We start from the raw sequence: 21,048 nt of genomic DNA on the forward strand, positions 1-21,048 counted from the left end.
GTTTGTAACACCTGTGCTCTTTTGAGGGATACAGATGGAACCTGAGCAATCTGGCTGCCTGTTCTTCAAAGTCAACAATAATTAGGAGTTAAAACATGTTTTTTCTGCTGCTTTTGAGCATCAGGCTGGAAAAAGACAGATCATTTGGTCAGGCTCTGAACTGCACTCAAGGAAATGGAATCCCATCCAGATCCTCGAACAGGTACAAAGCCAAGAAAAGTGGCTTCAAGAAATCAGGGCATGTGGATCTCACTGACTCAAGAACTCGAGAATTTATGAATCTATGTCAGCTGAAGCAAATGGTCCTTTCCTGGCTTACAGTCTAGCAGACAGAATTTAGATTATGTTTTCAGGCTATGATTTTAAGTGGTCTTAGAGTGATGGCTGCAGGGAGAAATATCACTTGATGTGAATTCCTTTTTACTTTTCTTTGAACCGCCTGGTGCTAATGGCTGCAGGCCCAGTACCAGGCAGACCATGGGCCTGGGCAAGGGCTTTGTTTCCTGAGGAGGCTTTCTGTTCCCCAGTAGAAACCAGTTTCCCAATCACCCATGTCCCTTCTTCCCCAGGGGCCCTGCTGGCCTCTGGCAGCCCTCAGGCAAGAGGAGGGACTAGAGCTTAAGAGCAGGGTAGAAAAGGTGAGAGGAAAATAGCCTTTCAGGAGGCTAAATCCCAGCAGGGACAGGATGAGTGTAGGGCAGAGGTAACTCTCACCTCGGTGTAATTAGTGTGTGGAGTTAATTCACAAGGGGGTTGATGGAGGTGAGGATACATGGGTGGACTCATATCACCAGGAGCAGTCCACTCCTTACCCCCATTCCTTATTCACCTGAGGAGAAAGACTTAATTTATTTTTATGGCATTTAATGTGGTACATAAATATTTTGCCATCTGAAAGAGCCATAACACAGGTGCTGGCCAGACAAATCATCACTGCTTTGGGTAGATCACAGTCATTCTGTCCAGTCCACCAGCCTCCCATAACGCACCCCTGCTAGTGTCTAAACTGATGCAAAAACTAAATAGGCAAAGGTGCCTTTTCTGTGTTCTTATAAGAATCAGATTTTCATACCTCTTTTCTCACAGCTTGAAGACAGCCCCCCGGTTCACACTAATTGCAGAATCTGATTAAATTCTGGACTCTTTCTTATAGCAATTCCATCTTGGCCTGTGCCTACACAGGCACAAGATGGTCTTTGTATGTGCTTGTGCTTGTTTGGAGAGATACAAGTACATCTCATGTGGGTGCACTGTGTGTATGGACGCATGGACTTGCCCACATCAAATGGGATGTGTGGCAGGATAGGTGCTCCACAAGCTCAGATGCTGATAGCTTATGACCACTACTGGTCACCTGATATTAGAGAAGAGAGCGTATTTTAGGACACCTTTGATGGTTTGCTCCTGAGGATCATTACTTGTGTCCAAAGGGGCCAGTGCTTTCCAGACAGATGCAACAAATAACGGAGCATTAAGCACGTTATAGGGTGCCCCAGCACATGACACGCAGCTGGAGCAGCAAACACCTGAAGCATTCAGAGAAACTTCTCTACAGCAGCCATGACCCGTATAGTAAGAGAATAAAACCACACTAAGCTGAGTCCCACACCCAGCTCAGTAAGCTACCGGTCCTGTGAGTTCCTGCATGGTTTGAGGTTTGCACCCTGCTGGCTTGATTGGCTGTGCTTCACAAGGGAGAGGCAAAGATACCGTGGTGAAGACTTGTGTGTCCTACATGGCTCCACAGACTTCAGCCTTTGCTAAACACTTGCACTGAAGACAGGAGGCAAGTTGGTTATCTTGTTATGAGACTCGTGCCATTCCCCACTGCTTTGTCTCAACACAGATCCTGGAACAGCAGAGTGCAACCACCTGCCTCAAAGGTACAGATCTCTTTGGCTGCTTGCTTCTTTCAATATGAAGTGTTAAAGGTAGATGCATTGGCTAAATTAGCATCACACTTTCCGCAGAGTTAAACAAGTAACAACTTAGCTGCAAGGCTCAAGATTTAGTATGTTTTCATTTCCACTGCAGGTGCATCAAGCTTTTTTCCTTGTCAATGGGGGATCACAATTGTGCTCAGAAGGAGGGTATTTATTGGAACAGAATAAAATAATAAATGGGGATTTTTTTTGTTGTTGTTCAGTCAGAAGCACAAAGCAAAAAGATATCCAGATTTCCCAGAATCTTTAAGGTTGCTCTGACAGAGATCAGACTATTGTGTCTCTGAGATACCCGGTGTGATCATACTGACTGGGGAAAGATGCCTAGAAAGAAAAAGGCTTCTGGCAATGGTAGATCTGGCATCACTGACCCTCCTTTTGGTGTCTCCTGTGGAATATGGTGGGGTCTCAAGGGATCAGGCATGTATGTAATTTTTCCTCAATTGCTTTTTAATGTTCTTGTAAAGCTTTTTCATGCATTTTAAGTGTAATATGCTTATTGTTATGAGACGTTTCTTCAGAGTGGAGTGCTATAGAGCTGTAGGGCAAAGTCTGTGTGTGTTTCATGTGTGTTTGTGTGCATAGAGAAAGTTTACAATACTTGAGTTGCCTTATAGTTAAACTGTTAGCGAAAGGACATCAGTCTCCAAAACAATGATTTAGTAGCACCCCATCAGCACAAAATTTTCTTAGAAAAAGTAATAATCTAAACTCTCTTCATCAACAGCAGCAGCAGAAGGTGTCACATTTATATTTGTCTGGAGAAGAAAGATTTTATAGTAACTGAGTTTTTTAGTGAACAGGCATGGCAGGAGTAGCTGGGTTTTGGGATGAGAAAGAGTTGCCCACCATTTATGTTTTGGCATGGAAGACTGTAGCTGATGCAGCTAGCAATGCCAGTCATTCACTTGTAAGGAGAGAGATGCCCATGCTTTAGCCTCTGCTCCCAGGTTTCTGAATAGAACATAAACACTGGCAGTGACACGATGGTGAAATGAGTTGTAGAAAAGATATGGAGAAAACATGTTCCCTTAGTAGCAGATCATTGAAAAAATGCAGTTGGTGTCCCAGGGAAGAATTCCCCTTACTTTCTTATCTAGTGACATTTACTTCTGTTTTGTTCTTGCATCCAAACTTGACGATCCTACAGATGAGAAATAAACACAAGATAGTGCTGCGTGTTATTCCCATTTTTATCAAGATAGCAGAATAACCTGGCGATGGATGGTTAGGCAATGTAAAATGTAAACATGTAAACTTAGCTTAATTTTGTTGTCTGGATTTGAAGTTGTTTTCATCTCTACCACTCCCTTCCACACACATCTCCTAAAACTAAGACTCATGGATCTGCCTGGGCAAAACAAAAATTGGTCTTTTGCAAGATATAATTTTGTACAACTCCCAGAGAACCAGGGGTCTGCTGCTCAAGTTAGCTGTCTGTCCTGATCTCTTATACATTCTTACATTAGTTTGCAGTATAGTGTGTCTGCAAGCTTGTCTGTTTTTTGTAAGTTATAGCCATTAGCTTAATAAAAGACATCACTTGTCTCTTCCAACTTTGTCTTCCTTCACCTAATCACACAGAATTTCTTTTTTTCCCCACACTTACCTTCTACTTTTGCAACTGTAGGCCAGTGCCCTCTGTTTTTGCTGAATCAAGGGCATTAGAAGTGAGGATGTAATGCCCTCTGTACAATGTAATCTTTTGCCCTCCCCATCAATTTGCAGCTTGACAGGAGCTCTCTGTGGCAACAAGCAATATCTGAAAGTCTGGCAGGCAAGAGGTTGCTATTAAGCCACAGGGCTGCAACTACTGTTGTAGGCAGTCTTTTTTGGTTTATTTTTACTGCCTGACACAATGAAAATTATCTTCATTCCCTTCACTAAGTTTCTTCCCTTAACAGTATTTTCACTTGAAGTTTTCCTCTTAGTGAAGTTGTAAGATATATACCATCACATACACTCACTGGCAAGTTCAGTCTCTGATATTGGTCAGAAGGGCCTACCCACTGTGGGTGAAAAAATGCCACGTTTTACCAGTAATGAAGTATTGCTATCAACACTTGATATGCCTGTGTCTTTGGGGTTTATTTTAGTTTCTTCAGTTTTTACAATATAATAAGGCTCCATCTTCCTCTGCCTTTCTCCCTTCTCTCCAGAGTCTGGTTTTGGATTAAGAGGAATGTAGCTATTCTGTCTTCTTTCTGTTCTTCAGATTGCTATACACAATATGATGATTGTCACGCACTTGATCTGAAGCTCAGGGCTGGCTGCAAGCCATATTCCAGTCAGTGCAAATGGTATCCGTATATCCCTTGATATCTTTCAAAAATCTTTATTTTGCACCTCCCTTGAAGGAGACTTCTTAGTCTTCTCAGTTTAGTTTTCACGATGCTTTGTACACTTGGCAGCAGCAAAGGAAGTATATTAATACCAGGGCTTATATATATATATATATATATATATAAAATCAGGGCAGAAACTTTGCCTTTCCTGTATAAAACATTCATCTTAATGTCTACACACATTTTTGCCTATTGATGGGCATTTTGCCCATCTGCCCTAAAGACAGGTGAGTATGAATGCTCTCACTTTATAATCAGGCATGAATATAATGACATTGAGATAACAGAAGCACTAAAACTGTGCTAGCTCAACTAACTTGGCAATCTGCAAAATCGAACTGGACTCCTAAGAAGGCAGCTTTATGGCTTTTGGTACCCCATTCCATTTAAACATCTCCATGTATGGCTACACTGCACTTTTTGATGTGTCCTGCAGTACAGAGAGGTGAAGTGACTTCCCCAGGGATGCACAGCAAATCTTTTACTGAGCTGGGCTTGGAAACTGGATTCTTGATCACCTTTTTTTTTCTCACTAGATAAGGCTGTTTTGTTTCTGTATTTCATAGCGACAGTTTAATTTTAAATACAATTTCAAATGAGCATTTTTAACTTTGAGAGAGACTTGGACAAACATGAGTAGAATTGGTAGTGAAGTTCGCTAGGCTAACAAGGTACAAACTGATTCCCATGATATAGCCATCTTTCTTTCCTTTTGACTTTAGCCCAGAATGCGATCTCTAAAGTGTAGTTTCTGTAAATACTGTTTCCAGAAGGATTTCAAATAGGCGAGAATGAAAAAAAAAAGTGATCTTGGAAGGGTCTGAGTTCTTCCTGTAGCCTTAAATTTTTTAAATTGTTCTACTGATTAGAGAACTGTGCTAAAATACCATTTAAATAACATTTAAGCAGTGGAGACTAACCTTTGAGGAATAAGCTTGCTAAGAATGGACACATTATCCTAGAACTAAGATCACAGGTCACTACTGCGAAATACAATGAAATGAAAGAAAATTACTCAAATGCCTAAATGAACAGGATGCTCTAATACATGATGAAATTCTTTTTTCCCTCTCTTGGAGCAACAAGATCCATCCTTCCTCCCTCTTTCCAACTCCATAACCTTTCTTACATATGGCTTTTTCTTTTCAGAGCAGTGGACAGTACTAATTACATGCCAATTTTTTCTCTAAGGCACTGTATGCCTTACAATCTCTAGGCTTTCCTTTCTAGTTTCTCAATTTATTTTTTTTTTATTATCTCATGATGAAAAATCCACCAGTAACCCTTAGATTACAAACTTTACCCCTCAGAGCTCTGGCATTCCTTTTTTATTTTTAAGAAACTAGCTACATAAATAACATTATGTTTCCAGGTCATAGCCACTCCAAGCTACAGCTGAGTTCTGGCACAGGAGAAATACTCCAGAACCCTTCAATCTAAACAGGGATTATTTTAGGATGTGGACAAACTTCTAAAATTGTCTCTGTGCATGAGTGTGCCCTGGTTAATTGTTTTTCGTGCAGAAGTGTATAGAGTATAAAGATAGGATACTGGAGGCATTCTGTCAGACTGTTTGTACATGGTATTTGCTATACCAGATCAGACTATTCATCTGTCACATCCAGTATGTTACTCAAATAGTGGTCAAAACATAATGATACTGAGAAAGGCAACTGAACCCTCTATCAACCAAATGTGCAAAGCTCTACATGAAGACAGAACACTTTGTAACTCTAACAGGGTGATTAGTTTACAGTTTCAAGTTGCATTATCAATTTTTAAGCTGTATTATTACATTGGCAGACAAAAATAATGCCATTATTGAACTGTTATGTGCTTGGATTCTTCTTTCTTGGTAATCCTAATAGTGTAACACAGCGGCTCTAAACCTGTGGTCTGCAGATCGCTGGGGGGCCGTGATGTCATCACAGGGGGTCTGCGAGGGCTTAAAGTAGGGGTGGAGAATGTCCAGCCCAGAAACATTTGATCTGGCCTGTGGCAATAACTGCACCTCCTTTTCCCACAGCCCCCTCCCCTCAATGCTGCTCTCATACTCAAGCCCCTCCTGGTCATGGCCTGATGCACTAGTATATTCGGTGTTAGTATGGTTGGTGAAACTCACTTTAACTAGGCTAGGCGTTTTTTCTCTTAAAGACACTTTCTTAACCCAACGGCCCTCTTGAGGGCCACAGTGGGGCTGAAGTCTTCTCCTCCAGGTGTTGGCCCTGGACCCATAAACAAAAATATATGGTGACTGAACACAGACAAACAAGGAGGGGAGGTGAGAAGAACTGTAAAACTTTTCATCAAATTTTAATGTAAACATTGGCATCCAATTCGGAATTAGCAAGTTGAAAGAACATTATATGAGCATGAAGAGTGTTGATGCTATTATGTTAAATTCATATGGAATCATTGCAATAAAGATATTCTTATAGGAGTGTGTGTATTAACAGATTATTTTATTTCCCCTTCTCTCCAAATTTGAAGACTCTTAATGAGAAAATTGAAATAAATATTTGATGCAGTCTAGTGCTTTAAATCTTGAATTAAGTCTTGGTGGTCTGCAGACACAAAATGTATTTAAAGGGGGTCTGTGGTGAAGGAAAGTTTGAGAATCCCTGGTGTAACAGGTCTCTGAGATTAGATCCATCAAAGCAAGCAAAAATTCTCGCAATTTAGCGTCAGAGAACTAAATCTAGCCTGAAAATTCCCATCTTGAACAGAAGGTGAATCTTAATTCACTCAAGTCATCAAGTACTTCAGCATTCTTAGTGGAAGGGGATGAACAGACATGCAATATTGCATTGCTGGAATTTATATAGGAGTTGTCATAACCATGTCATTACCTTCAGCAGAGGCCATGTATGGCACTTGCATCCTTTGCCTGCTGATTTGATAGAGCATATTTTGCTATCTCCTGTATTCCAAGTAATTACAGCTGTACTACATGCCTAAATGGTTTAATGCTATCTTCTCCTTTTGCTGCAATGAGCCCATTCAATAATCAAAGCCTCTGAATGTTTGTGTTGTCAGATTAGCTTTAAATGATGTTCAAGAAAATATTTTTCCTTTCCTACGACATCATAACAAGGCAGTTCTCAGTGGGGCTGATACCGCTGCTCACAGAGTTTCATCATTCAGAGAAGCAGCTGCTTCCCCTGTTTCCAACAGAAGTGAAGCCAAGTGTCCCTGTTGAAAGATGGTGGAGGCTCTGCTGTCTACCAAAAACCTGGTGTGAAGTGATGAACATTTTGAAAGGGCCATTCTAGCTGTGAGCAGCTCAGGTATCATGAAAGTTCCATTTGTGGCATCAACTGAAGGAATAAATGAAACACTGTGGGTTTTTTGAAGGGAAATTTTTTTTTTAAGTATCATAGAGGTAAAAAAAAAAAAAAAAAAAAAAACCTTGGAAAGATTTTCGAAACCTTGCAAAGTTTTCTGTGATCTTTAAATTGAATAAAAATCTGGATTAATCAATCCATTATTGAGACTATCGAAACAATAAAAAGATCAAACACAAAGTGTCAAGTCTCTTAAAGAACCTATATTTAAGAATAATTTTACTTAATAAATTAGTTAATACATTTACTTGTAACTTCTCAGGGAGTTATGTGCCCTTACTGCTAGTGCTGTAATTCTTAATATATGTCATGCTTCTCATACATAGCAAAACCACTGAATCCTTACTTTAAATTCAAAACTCAGACCAGCTGTAAGTACACAGACATGACAAGTACCTCCATAGTATATAATAATTAATTTTATTTTTGTTTTTTTAACTGTTTTTCAACACTGTTCTGATTTGCTTATCTTGACTGTTGAGGCCGCTGTGGGAAACTGGGTTGTATCAACCACAAGATGATGTCTGTAGAAATGAATCATTCATTAATAACTGCAAATGCAGAATGGGTTAGAAATATTTTCTCAAATCTCCAGGGCTTCTGAGGGTCAGCTCTTTAAGCATCTTGAGATTTATTATTAATTAGTTCTTTTATAGAAAGTCTCCAACTGACTTTCAGACACTGTTGATACTGGATGCTCTGCACTGACAGAGGTTATGTCTTCATTGCCAAAAACAAGCAGTGCTTTAATATTCAAGTGATTTACTCCAGGTATATTGCTCAGTGTAGAATCTCAGGGAACAGAAAGCACAGGTGATTTTATTGCAATGGGGCTAGCTGTGGTCAATACAATACACCTTCCTGTAAGGTGCCTCAAACAACAACATCAAAATAATAACCCCACTGGGAATTTACTATGCAGTAGCTGTCTTGATTTAAAAAAACAAAAAACCAAACCAAAACCAACTAAACACATCAGTTCTTGAGGTGCAGGCAAAGTCATAGCAGAAGAAAACCTATGCCTCAGCAAGCTCTCATTCTAAAGAGAAAGGTGGGAAGTAGAAGGGAGGAAAGATAAAGGGCTTGTTTGAATGGGTAGCTCTCCCAGTGTTGTACCAGGACAGTTGTTTCAGGACAGTTCTTGAGGTCGCCATTGGTACTCCAGAATAACAGTTCCTTTCTCTGGCTTGATTTCTTTCTCTTTAGTAGTGCCTTAAAGCTCCCCACATGTGCTTTTACCTGTATTACTACTGTCTTGCTGTAATAAATCATCAGGGATACTGCTCTCAACTGAAGGATTCCTCTCCACAGCCAGCTTTTACTGCTCTTTATATACAGTAACTTAGAGACATGGACAATTGTAGCACACCTGTAGCCACTCCTTTGAGTCTTTTAAGCACTTTGTGATTTCATCTCATAATTTAGGGAAGATTTCTAAGGAAACCCTCAGCATTTCAGGAGATGGTGTTAGCAACTCAGAGAGAATCAAGCCCTTTCCTCGGAGTCAATACTGATTGATATGCCTGAGCACACTTCTTGCACATGAGACCCACAACTGTAGGTTGATTGCCTGTGGTCGTCAATTATCCTTCAGTTAATTGCATAAGTCTAAAGGCATTTGCCCTGATAGCCCAGACACATTTCAGTGTGCCTTCTGCACATCTGACATTTTGATTTTAATTGGGCAGTTGTTGCTTCTGCTCCTAACCTGCTGTGCACTGCTGAAAAGCACTGGAGGATGGATTTCATTGTTAGGTGAAGGGATAGATACAGAGTCAGGGAAAGCAGCAGCCAAACTGGAGGTAGCCTCCAGGGTAAATCTGGGGTCAAGGGACACAGTCATCCTATTTTAACATTCAGGCTTATCAGCTCAGCTAACCCATACCAGAGGTGTCCAGAGAAGTGTTATTCTCAGTGAGACTGTAGCAAAAAAAATTATAATAGGGCTTCTTAATTAAAGTGCTGGGTAGTTTTAGCAAGAGAAGACAAAGGAGTAGCTGTAATCCTTTAAAACACACCAGGGAGAAAACTACAGCAATGTGTGGCCCCTGTCCAGCACTGCTGTATCCCCCTCCACCGAAGCCTCTCAGGATACAGAAATACAAAGTGAGTCTGAATTTAATTAATGATTTGTGAAATGCATTGGGAATCTCTTGGGGTGAACAGTGGTTATTTTCTTAATTAATTCCTGCTGTTTTGAACAGTTTCTGTTTTGTATGTTTAGTTTTACTTTTCTGTTCAAAATAGTTTTCAGCTTTTGAGCAGGATCTTCTTTTGAAATGTTGTTCTCCTGTTCAGTGTAAACAATTCTGGCATGACATTTTTAAGGGGGTGGTTTTGAATGCATCAACTTCTGCTATGCAATCTCGGATGCCTAATTGACTTTGGAAGGGCTGTGCATCTACCTCTTCCCTTGACCAGCCGCAGAGATGAGCAGAGCCCAACCACTTTCAGACAGAGCAACTAAGAAAACAGTATCCTAAAATTCAGTGAATGCTTTGGGGATATTTGGGGATTAGATTCTTTTACAAAAATGGTCACGTTACTAAATATAACTGGTTTTGTAAATCTAAGCTGAAAAGCAAGGCTTATCTTCAGGACAAAAGAGACAGCCTACCATAGTCGAATACAGCAAGATATGCAATAGTTGTGAATCTGAGCATTGCAGCTCCTTAAATCTGATAGAAAGTAAAGTAGATATGAGTCGAACAAATTGCTGGAAAATGCAATGGAAAATGGAAGTGCAGTGAGCACCATAGGGTTTTGCTCTTTTCACATGGAAGAAGAATTGCAGTGTTAATAATGTTTTTAGTTGTATTCAACTTGGATAAAATTCACACCTTTCATACAAGTAATCACACTAATCCCTATTTTGAGGGGTTAAGTCTCCCTGTAGCAGTGCATAGGCCTTGTTTAAGTCTTGTGGTAAGTAATTATTGCCATTGGCGGGTTTCTCACTGCAGAGCCCTTACCACATTCATGATGCATATTGAAGGGTGAGAGTTGCATGGTTCCTAGAGTTTGCAGGTCTCAAAACTTTCTTCTACAGATCTTCTAAGGGTATGCATAAGGGAAGCACCTTCTTGAAGGATGTATGAGGTACATGAAAAATAGTGTTTTCCACAGTGCCTAGCCAAGGAATTTTTTTTTCCATTCTGGTATTTTTTTCTTCTTTATTCTTTTGCCTTGTTTTCTGAATTCTGTCTACCAATAATCATCTTTTAAAAGTTACATAATGAGGATGTTAAGCACACAGAAGTCAGTAAGTAATGATTGTAATGCTAGCCTCATTTTTGTGTGTTTTGATAATATGCAGCTGTGTAATTGGAGTCTAGCACTGAAGTCAATATCATTTTATGAATGAATATTGAAAGGAAATTTCAGAGCATTTAATGCAGATCTTCTACCTATGTCTTTGATCTAGATATGCACATAATTTATATCATTGCCTGAATGAGACATGCTCCATTAGAGTAGACACTGTAGAAAAACCAGGTTACATTCTCATCTTGTATAATTTCAGATTTAACCCTGCTGTGAGCAAGGACTTGAACTGGATGATCTCCACAGATCCCTTTTAATCTAATGATTGTATGATTCTGTAAACAGCTCTGGCCCACTGGTTTTTGTTAAGCTGCCATATGGAAGAATACCATTTGGTTCTAGTAGTTTGCCTTATGAACAGGAAAGACAGTGAAAGGGTAAGGAAAAAAGACGTGACACAGAAACACAATAACCAATCCAACAGACCATCAATATGATATCAATTTCCTGATTATTTTTTTTTGCTTTCAACTCTTTTTCATGAGGTGATTCTTAGATGATGATATTGCCGTCAGCACAGTGTACACTAAAGCATAAAGTTAGGAACAACTGTGCATGATGTTTTATTGTGTTGTAGGAGAAACAACATGTTGTCCTCCCCTCATAAACCATAATGTAATGTTGAATACAACATCTGGTTTCTTTAAATATGTACACACCCATTTCTCAGCCTGAGAACAAAGTTGAGGTAAAACAACTGTGCTCTCATGGTTAAGTGAGCTGGTGGGACCAAAGCCAATTCTCAGGGGATTTGTGAACTGGTTTGTGGCTGTTGTAGATCATGTTGTGCCTCTGCCCTGATTACCTCTGCTATGGTATCCTCAGCACATCCAGAGTTCCTACTGCTACTCAAGATGCTCATGGGTTATACAGAGTCCTTTTGTGTGGAGTCTTCCCTCATTTCATCACCAGTTTTGATAGCTGCTAGACCTTTATGCACCTCAGTATGCCTTGGAGTGAACTCACTAATAAAAATCGGATTTCCATCTCATTCCTTTTTAGCTTCTGTACAGAGCCGATGCAAAAGCAGTGGGTAAGTTGGAATTGCAATAATATGCCTGCAGTTGCCACCCAAATAAATGTAAGAATGTATTTTCTATAAACTTTTTGAACCAGAATTGCACGCACTTCTCTATTTAATAGGACAGAATCTGCATAGACTAGGTCTAATGTTTAGGCTTTCAGATAATGAAGCATATAAGACTTAATGTGAATAAAAACAGGAATGTGAACTTTTGTTTTCATTATAGCAATTTTACTTGGAGATTTAAGTACCACCATTCAGTGTTTCATATGCAAACTGTGGCACTGAGCAAAAATGGCTGAGTGTCCATCCTATATTCACTCACCAAGGTTAATTGTGTGTGGTATCAATAACCTGCAGAATAGAGGCAGGAGGAGGATCTGCAGTGCTTCATGCAGTAAACAAATCTTAATAATTTAAAGGACACAATAATTTGGACACTACCAAAAAAAAAAAAAAATAGTAACTCAGATCTTGGCAGTGCCTTTTACCTATGCAACATGCTGAGTCTGTTGCTCTGGATGCAAATGTGTTGTTAGCTTTGTGCAAAACCAAACCTGACTGTTTTCAGCTTGAGGCGAGATACCAGAGCACTGCCTGCCCCACCCAACTTATATTTCATCTCCTCAAGAATTAGCTTGCGTGCAGCCCACTGATTCCATATTCACAGTGAGGTTCTCCATTTTCACTTTAAAGGACTGAGTCCTTGTGACAAAGCCTTGAGTACTTCATGAAGTATCTTATGTTTGTCTCTTCACCCTCAGAAAATATTTCCTGTGAGGCATTTCACCAGAAACTTTGTCTCCATACTGATAGCTATTTTTTCCTTAGAGCTAAGTCACTGTCTTTGTCCCGAGTTTCAAACCTAAGTGCTTGAACTGAGGCTCCTAAGCCTCGGCAGTGAGCATGTACTTTAAAATGGCTTAATGCTTAAAGTTGCTATATATGCATGGATTGAACAGACTTCAAGGGTGAGCTATAAGAAGTCAGACTCTCTGCAAACTTGTGCTTTACGTTGGAAGTTATGATCAGGAGTCAAGGAGCATAGTGTTAGGCCAGACCATGCTTTGAGAAGTTGCCATGTATTCTTTCCATGGAAATCTTTAAGTAGGTGGTTCCATGCTGCTGATGTTTGACTAACATAAATTCCAGCTTCAGCTGACACCTGCTCATGTTCATGGGTGCTTCTTGTCACGCGTGTGCACACACACACATACCTACCCTCCAAATGTACACAGACCAGCTCATTCACAGTTGCTTGGATTTGTATTTGCTGAAGAAAACACAACACACATGTCACCTGGAGTGTGCTCATGGGACCTCTGTTCCTTCATTCAGGCATACTGCAAATGAATATCTTTCATTTATAATCAGATCCCTAGAGATACACATGTTCAAACATACTTTTGCTCAGATGTGTTCAGGCTTGCATGCAGAATGCCTACCCCTGTATGAGGGTAGAAGAAGCACTTTATATGATGCTGCATTCATGCATGTAATTCCACATTCTCACACACATGCAGAGTCTGCTGTTTTCCACGTGTGTATTGTAGCAAATAATTTAAGTCTCTTTCTTCCCATCCTGCTTAGCATGCAAATGTGGATAGCACATCAAGATTAGAAATAAATGTAGCAGAATGACTTCAGTCAACCTGAAATGTCGAATGACTCATTCACACCCTTTGCACAATGTTCCCTCTTTGCCACATGCAATCTATTGAATAGTCTGAAGGCTGTGCGGTTCCCTGCTGCAGAGCAGCAATCGATCACTTGCTCACTGAAGGAGTGGGACCATGATTATTTTTGCAGGGTACACAGGGGTTACACAGTGAGGGTCCAGTTAGCCTCATTGCCATGAAGGTGCCCAGGCTGTAGGAACGGGAAACATAGGATGTCAGGCCTGATCGACCTATAAGGAACTTTATGTGTTTTATTAAGTCTCAGTCTGCATGTTAGTTCAGTGACCAATATTCCTGCATCAGGATATGACCTGGTTGTTTTTATTCCAGATGATGAGAACCTATTCCAATTTGATATAACTCGATTTTGTATTAAGATTAACAAGAACAAGTTGGTCCTACTTCAGAGTAAAAATGTCTACATGTTAAATCATTCAGGAACTGCTGCTGTACTTTAATTTCAAAGGTATCATATTCCAACTGAACTAAAAAATGCATAGACAAACATGAAATATGTTCCACACTTCTACTTAAAATGGTACGATTGCTGTGCAGAGACAAACCCCAGGAATAGTAACAAGCTGGCATTCACATTTACCTTATAATGAGAAGAAAAGTTGGATTGGCTGTTGGAGTTGTATCTTTAAATGTATGAATTACTGTAATTCATTGCTTTTAAAACCCTTTCAGAAGCATTCTCAAATGCAGATGCACATGGACTGACTTTAATTTGGAGAAAGGTAGTTTTTGTAGCACTTAAGCCTTGTAAAAGGGGTTCTGTGATTAAATGCAAGTTGAGCCATGAAGATCCATTAAGCAGAAAAAACAGTTAATACAACACAGAGGCTCAGAAGTTAAATATGCAAGTGGTGACATTATGCAATGAAGGTACCACAGCAGTGATCATTATACCACATGGCAGATACCACTAGTAGCAGTTCAATTTCTCTGTCCTTACTTAAATGTGAAGCGTTGTATATAAAATGTATCAGATCTTCTTCTCAGAACAAAGGTGGCTGTGAGCTGAAATTATGTGTAACATGTCCAAGAGGACTGTGAGAACCTCATTATCAGATTTCTATGTTTGTGTTTAGATTATTGTAGCTAAATGTATGCTGAACTAGACTTTTATAATTCTTTCATAAGAAAAGAGGAAAAATATATAAGGGAAAACAGTGAGGCAAACTTTTCAGGAAAAAAAACAGAACTTGTGCAGTCAGATGCAATTTTGTACAAAAATAGATTTATGGTTAAAAGCACAAGAAACATCACCTTTTCTTACTGAGATAACTTTTGTGCAAAAAATCGTATTTTGTTCTACTTTTATGCAAAATCGTATCTGTTGGCACGCAATGTCATTTTAGTACTGGAGTTCCAGATTTTTCACAATTATCTATGCTGCCAGGATTAATCTTACACAAAAAATACCAAGGCAAATAGCACTTGCTGATCTTGCTCTTCTTCCCATTTTACACAGAATTTTATCAGCTGGCTTAATCAAAGAAACATGCAGTAATTTATCTGAAATATAATATTATGTACCCAGCTGTATATACTAGCAGATTTTCATATCATTTTTTTTCACATATCCTACTCAAATGTATTGCTATACAGGAGAGTCCAATATAAGATTAAAAACTATTTTTATCAGATTGGACTAATGTCTTAATGTAATGAATTCTCTAATTTGTGCTATGCTCAGAAATAAAGAAATTATAGCCTTCTGTTGCATTCTTCATATGAAAAGAGGAGTTTCTTAACCGCTGTGGAAATGAACCAAAGATATAAGGTGAACTTGCTCCTATTTTAACACAAATATTTATAGATTTTTTGTCTAGATTTCCATTTCACATTGCAAAACGCATGATCACTCATAGACAAAGTGAATTTACCATTCACACGCACATCCAATGCATATTCATATGTTGACCTGCATGAACACCAGAATTGCTCAACTATTAGTTACAGTACAAGAACTTAGATTTACAGAACAGCATGTTGGATGCTGTATGTTCTTTGGATATCTCTCTCTAATTGTCAAAGCTGGAGATAATGAATCTTGAGTATTCTTTCCCATATTTAGATACCCAAATACAAGGGAAGCGCCTTGGATTATCTTGATCTAATTGTAGGTGGGTTTTATTGTCTATGGTTGGTTGTTTTTTTAATCACATCTCATAGTACCATATTCTTGACTGTGTCTTGACTTCTTTGCTTTGGAAGTGACTTTTGGAAAGTCCTTCCTGATAGAAAATATGTCTGAAGTATAACATCACTACTCCTGATCCCAGTTTCTTGTATAATTCTTCATCCAACTTCCTGTTAGCTAATGGTTTTGTGGAGCTGTTTACAGCTAGTGTGATTCAGAAAGGCTTTGAAAGTACTTGTAACTATACCAAAGACCAGTTCTAGGATAAGCAGTCCCAGGATCTCACAGAGCCCAAACATGGTCTGATGCTCCCTTGATCCCTCTCAACTGCATTCTTTTACTAAGAGTAGATTTTCTCAGAGGATAAAGAACTTAGAGAACTACACCTGCATGAAAGCAGATGTATGTACATGTGCATAGATTCCAGAATTCAGAGGTGTACATTTTTGCACTTGTTCTGATCTATAGCCGTTTATCTTCCAACAAACCTCCAATATTAGTGCCAATATGTTAATGCACATGGTATGTTGATATAGTGGTCTGTGTGGCCCTAAATTCTGTGAATCCACAAAGTGCAAGTTCCACCTGTACACAAAAGCAGATCCTTTGCATGTATATGCACATGCACAGTGAGAACAGGATTGTTATTCTAATAACCACACACTTGCAGTACAATACATATCAGCCAGTGCTGAAGCTTACCAGGAAAAGGTGAGAAAAAATGAGAGGCAGTTAGCTAGAGAAGGTATGAGGAAATCTTTTAAAAAGTAGCATAGAAGGAAGGTGGCTACATTTTTCATGCTTTAGTTGTTTGTCTGGAGGGCTTAAGAAGGAGCTGCTTGACAACTGTGCCAAAAGAGACCATTTGAAGCAACTTCCCATCAGGTGGCATTCCTCGAGTGTCTGCTCTTTCAGAGCAGTCAGGGAAAATTCATTCTGTGGGAAGCAGTTAATGGAGCTGCATTACCGACCCCTTATTGCTCTGTCTGATAGAAAGACAGCAGGTTCACTTTGGCAGCTCCAGAGCCCTGATCAGTTCAGATTAGGGGCGCATTGTCTGTCTAGCTTAATCAGGCATGTTTAGATACATTTATCATGATTAGAGGGGTGTAGCACAGGGAGGGGGAAGGAATAAAGAGTGAGATTCTATTTGAAGCTACAGAAAAGTAAGCTCAGCAAATCCCACTGAGTCATTAGGTGCTCATCAAAGGGAGAATTTAAATCCTGGAAAGGAATGTTTTGTTGAACGCTCCAGCATTGGATTCAAATCACTGAAGAGTCTTTTTATTTCTCTCATTTCCTTTCTCTCTCTACTGCTTGCATGCAGCAAAGAAGAAAATCAGCAGCTCATGCAGCCTATGTTGATTTTGGCTTGATAGGCAGGCAGCCCCTGCTTAGCTTATCTGTAGTTCAAATTCTAATAACGTGATGACAAAATTATCTATCGTCTTAATGGCCTAGATGTCCAACTCCTGTATTTTTGTTATGTTTGGGTACCATTGCAACAGCCTCTTGGACTTATTTTTCTACTTGTCAGTGTTCAGAAGGGATGATAATAAACAAATTATAAAGACTGGGAAGAGGGTCATTTTTCTACCAGTAGCAGCGCTTCTCTCTCGGTCTTCAGCTGCCTGTTTTTTGGTGGATTTGAACACTGTAAATAAGAATTAGTCCAATGTATTATAAAGTCAGATGTGCCAAATTTGCTGCCAGTATAACTTGGTGTAGCTCATGGATGATGGTAGAGATCAACTGATTAACTCTTAAGAATGCAAGAGGTGATGCTGGCTCCCAAGAGAGCTGTAAAGAGGAGAAAGGTTTCCTAGATCTGTCTCAGTGGTGAGGGTGATCAGAAACTAGTCCTGCTGGGGGAAGGCTCCAGAGCCATGGTCAAGCTGCAGAATCCATGGTTTCTTGCCCTGAGTAACTGGCCCTCTTTTAGCTCTTAGGTGAGATAAATGTAGGGCAGGCTTGGAAAAAGTGCTGTTGTGAGGAGCAGATTCTGTTCATCTTTTCCTGTGGTCTCCAACCTTTTTCAGGCTTGCAGATTCATCCAGATTTCCCAGTGAAGACATACATTGCTGTGTGGTGAACAGAGGCTTCCTCAGCAATGAAATGGATCTTCTTTGGTCTCATCTGCAGATCCTTAAAAAGTAGTTCATGGGCCCAAGCTGAAAACCTCTGACGCAGAACACTACACAACACAGCAGGCATGCTTTGGCCATGTGTCCTCAGAGCAGCTGGCAACACAGAAGCTGTAAGGAAGTCGCTTCTGTCTGATCTCTTGGGCAGCAATGCAGCAGTTAAAGGAAATGTATGGAAATCCAGGAGAATTGTTTGGTAGTAAAGGAAAAGAACTCAAAACTTTCCTTTCTCTGATGTAATCTGCTCAGTCCTCGTCTGCTAATCCAGTCAGTTCTGTGACAGTTCAGTTCTTATGATCTTGTAATTGCTGTCAAGATGTTAATCTGGGATGTCACACGCATGGCTGGGTGTAATCACCCTACAAATGCAGAAGCTAGAGAACCTAACTGATTAGATACAAAAAGCTACAAGTGAGACACTAATAATTCAGTAATCAGGAGTTAGAGTGGGGAACGTAGAAGAGAAAGTTGGCAGGTTTGGAGGGATTTGAAGAAAATATTTAATATCATCAGGTTTGCCAGTGCTTCTTTAGAATAGGAAACTAGAGGATCATAGCAATATATTCTCTTCCCCACCCACCCCCCCAAAAAAAAGAAAAATCTCAGAGGTGCTCATAAACTGGAATGGTAGGGGGTATATTTGGAATGATGGCAAGTGTTGCATGAATCAAATAGCAAATTAACAATGTTGTTCAGGATTAAAGTCACATCTCCTTGCAATAAATGGTGCTACATTGATGGTTCCAAGCAGTTAAAGTCGTACACTCTCCTACCGCGCACACACCTGTACACACAGTACTCTTACAGTTAAACCCTATTCCCGTAAAAGAAATGGCTTCACACCTTTAACTGAAATATTTGTGCCACATGTGCAAGCACAGTAGGCTGTAGTCACACCAGCTAAACTGAATGCGGTTTATGAGGGTAATGGTGACAAGACCAGCACTAGGATAGCAATAGCTATGCAGTTGATGCTGTTGACTGAGCTGTTTGAAAATCCTAGGGCATGATCAAACAGGACAGCTGCAGGTGAGCAACAAGGTGCAGAGCTTTCAAGACAATCTTTGCTAACAGGAAGCATAGCAAACTGGGACAGAGCTCTGCCCAGATCAGTTCATGGAACTCTGCAGAGGAGCTTTTATAGCACTGCCACTCCTGTGCACTCAGTCCTGAAAAAAATAACTGCCCACTAATGACCTGTCACTGCGGACAGCCTGAGCAGCTGTTTGCAGAAAACAAAGCAGTGAGAGAGGATGAATTGCTATGTGTGGAGCATATCTGAATGTGCGGACAGGAATAGATGAGAGATTGGGAAAGACCAGACAGCTTCCATTCATAACATTCAGCTTTATGTGGATTTACAGCCCTGATGCTCCTGAATTCACAGATACTGAGTTATTACTTACATCAAAATACAGCAATTGAAATCTCCCTTGTTTCCACACTTCGACTTTTGTTTCTCTTGTTGGCAATGTTACTTTCTGGAGGCAAACTAATGAAGAAACATGGGAAGAAGTTTACATTGAGGTCCAATAAAATGTAGCCATTTAATCTTTCTAATATTACTAATCCAAACAATTCAGAGTAAGCAAAATATTTGATTTATATGTTTTATTGGAAATAATATTTTTTACCTTTTTTCTTCCCTTTTTTTCTTTTCCCTTTTGTTTTCTTTTCTTTCTGGCTGCTGTCGTGCTTACCAGATAGGAAAAAAAGTGAATAAAATGCCTTGGAAAAAGTTTTTCTCTTGAAAATTCAAGCCCAGCAAGAAATTATTAAAATTTTTGTGAGGCAATGTATGTTTAGGCTGGTTTTGGACATGTTTGCAGACACGTCTGGTTTGGGTCATTTACCTAAGTGTAAAAGCAAGTTTAAATTTATCTGCATCGAGCTTTTTAAATCCAGGTCTTCCCAGACTGTATCATAGCCATGGTTCAGCTATCCCATCTGGATTGTGCCAGTAGTATATGATGACATAAGAAGTCTGTAGCAGGTAGTTGTGGAATAACCTGTCTGCCTGTGTCAGTCTTTATCCAGCTGTCTAATAGAGGCTGCCTAAAACATGGAAGCATGGAGTCTAATGCCCTTTCCATAAGGTTTGTTTCCATTCATTATGGCTGAAGCATTTGGATGTTGCTTCATATTTTTCAACATAGCTGTGATCCATGTGTTTCACATGGTAAAGAGATTAACATGCTACCATAACTGTGGCAGGGGAGGAGTATATAGAAGTGAAGAAGAAAGAAAAGGTTTATTTCCTATCCTATTCTACTTCCTACCTTTTCTCATTGTTGGGGGCTTGCCACTATAGAGTGGGGTTTTCATGATATAGAAAGCCATGTCTTTTATGGCTTGACATTAAATAGATTTAATATTTAATATTATCATGAGATAGTTCCGGATAAATAACAGGAATTCAGACCCTGTTTTGTGACATTGTCAAGCGGCAAGCGTGAGTGACAGCTCACAGCAGCGTTCTTGCTGAGGGCCCATTAGATCATATCACGGTAGAAACAGAGAAAATACATTGTTCTAATGTGTAATGTAATGTAATCTGTCAAGCCGTTCGCAGAGCATGAGAGTGAACATAGCTTAAAACCAAGAAGACTGTGAGGATTGGTGTCCCACCTGCCTGTACAGAAGTTTATACTCCTGATGTGTGCAGTGATAGCCACATGTAAAACTTTTCACACAAGAACTAGCTGCTGTACCCTTCTTATGGACCCCTGCTTTCTGCACCTGTATATTTTTTCAGCAAAATATATTGGAGATTATCCTCTTCAGAGGATAATTCACGTTGTTTCTATCCCTGCCTGGTTTGAGTGCTTCATAATTTACAGTGTACCTCTGTTTTAACTAACAAGTATTCCAGGGAGATTATTGCCTCCACAAAGGGGGGGGGGGGACGGGGGGACGGGGGGACGGGACGGGGGGACGGACGGACGGACTGACTGCTGCTGGACCAACTGTCTTAGACTGGCATGTTGTACCTTTTTGGTGAAGTACCATGTTTCATAAGGTAGGATGAATCAAGTCAGGTTACAGTTTCACGCAGCCCATGATGCTGTGCCCAGCTACAGGAGGGTAAGAACAGGG

The sequence above is a fragment of the Athene noctua genome, chromosome 3 (assembly GCF_965140245.1).
Source record: "Athene noctua chromosome 3, bAthNoc1.hap1.1, whole genome shotgun sequence".
NCBI lineage: Eukaryota > Metazoa > Chordata > Aves > Strigiformes > Strigidae > Athene > Athene noctua.